Source organism: Muntiacus reevesi, chromosome 6, assembly GCF_963930625.1.
Source record: "Muntiacus reevesi chromosome 6, mMunRee1.1, whole genome shotgun sequence".
Taxonomy (NCBI): domain Eukaryota; kingdom Metazoa; phylum Chordata; class Mammalia; order Artiodactyla; family Cervidae; genus Muntiacus; species Muntiacus reevesi.
In genome coordinates, this window is record NC_089254.1 from 9,875,673 (window position 1) to 9,877,835 (window position 2,163).

At 41.2% G+C, this 2,163-nt stretch overlaps 1 long non-coding RNA gene across 1 annotated transcript; it reads left to right on the forward strand.

Moving 5' to 3' along the window:
• Positions 1-358: 358 nt before the first annotated feature.
• LOC136170452 (uncharacterized) lies at positions 359-641 on the forward strand. Its single transcript, XR_010663636.1, has 2 exons — positions 359-397; positions 507-641. It is a non-coding gene; the product is annotated as an uncharacterized lncRNA (long non-coding RNA).
• The last annotated feature ends 1,522 nt before the right edge of the window (positions 642-2,163 follow it).

The window sequence follows — 2,163 nt, forward strand, 5'->3', positions numbered from 1 at the left end:
CTTAACATATGTATATGGCTCCTGCTTATAAAATCTGAAGAGAAAATAACCACCAGTCACCCTGCTAATCCATGGGGCACTTCTGGCTGAATTAAGTTTGTCCTTGTTAAAGAAATTATCTTCGTTTTCTTCCCCTCTCAGGAATGCATGTAAAACAGTTCCTGTCTCGATGCACGCCTAAGGCAAAAAGTTCAGTGCTCAATTACCTGCTGTCTGCAGTCTCATATTTTGCAGTGAGCCAGTGAAACAGCATTTTAATCAGACGTCTTGACCCATGCTCTTCTGTTTTCCTTTGCAGCCTTGCAAGCTATTTGGCATATGAAGGTCCTGACCTGAGAAAACCATCTTGGATAACCGTGGCAAGGAGAAGGAAAAATGCAACAGCTAGGAGATTTCGGTAAACAGTAGAATCATGCCAACCTAATCTGTGTTAAAATGCTTGGAATGTGGGAGCCGCTGATGATGCCTGTTGTCTGTGTGTCTGACTGAATCCTTTCTTTTCTCAGAGCAGCAAAGCAAAGCCTGGGAACCAGGCCAAATGCCTGCCACTTACCTTAAATTGATCAGCTACTTTGAGATTAAAACCCCTGAGAGCTGCCACACCGTGAAAACAAGGCCTCCTTCACATTAAAGGCAAATTGCGACTTTGGGTTTGCTGTGATCTTTTTTTCCATTTTATCCAGTTTTTCACAGTGCGCACTTTTTTTTTTTTCTTTCCTTTCCATTTATGCTCCAATGTAGAAGCCAATAGTTACAGCATCTTGGCCAAGCATTCATTAAGGTTTATAAGAACAAAATTTATGGTTATTTAGCAGTTGGCACAAAGACAGACTTGCTGAAAAAAGAAAAAGAAATACAGGTGGGAAATATAAACCCCAACAAAGGCCCATACTATACTGCAGTGCTGTGGTGTGTGAGGTGCTCAGAACTGGTCTGGGAGAAAAATTATATCATATTGAAAACCAGCCACTTCTCTATTCTGAATCCATCCAATTTTATGGCTCTGTGGATGACTGAAACAAGTCTGCAGGTCATTCCAAGAGATTTTTCTGTCTTGTGTAACTGCTACCATTTACAGGAGCTGGCAGTTGTAGAGATAAATAGATTCGTGTTAATCTGGGTGATAATCTGTCAGTTTGGTTAATAGATGAGGCACATATAACAATATGTATGTTATGGATCAGAAGAAGGGCTCTCCCATGAAGAGGAGAGTCATGTCAGCCTTGTTGAGTAGACCTTACATAATGGCAAGGCCTATGTTCCCAAAAATGTAGGGTGTGGGCAAAACACACCCTTAATCTTTGAATTCGGGCAGTAATGTGGAATTCTGGCACCGTCTGGAAGTCTATATTCTTCCTCAGGAAACACTGTTAATGAATCTTGGGGGGTTTTTTGCTTTTGTGTTTTTTTAATATTCTCTGATTTCCTTACCTAGGGGAATAAGAAAGCATCTTCTTCTGTCATTTGTACTACTTGTAAAGCAAATATTTTATGAATATATTTTCATTTTTTACTCGTTGTTTAAGGAGTATCTGGGAGTACTTGCATGTGTTGAAAAATATACAGCTTCAGTGTCTCATGATGTAGACTGTTCCCCAAATATCATTTGCTTTAGCTACGCCAGTAACTTGCCGTATGACTTAGGGAAAGTTAATTTAGATGTCTAGCCATTTCCTGTGATCAAATGGGAACGCTAATACTGTTACAGGGTCCAAACTTACCGCACAGCTGGGCAACGAATCAGAGACAGGTGCTGGAGCAAGGAATAGGACTTCATTCAGAGAGCTGGCAGACCCAGAAGATGGCAGACTAATGTCTCAAAATAACCATGTGGTCAGGGCCTGGATGTCAGGTTATCTTATGGATTGGAGATGGGGAGAGGTGAGGAAACAATGTAAAAAGGCCATTAACCTTGCAAATATCTCCTAGAATGGCAGGCCTCAGGCAGGGGATATGTTAATTTCTTCCTTCCTGCCATCTACAGGTGGACAGGGTCCTGAACAAGGGCACTTTAGTTCAACAGTCAGGCAGACGAGCAGGATTCTCTGAGGCAGGCCATTGTGTATGATTATAATGACAAAAACAATGAAAAGCAAGTCAAAGAAACAGTTCCAACATGCAGTTAGAATTGGCTTCTCCTGCAGCAATACTAACACTTATACT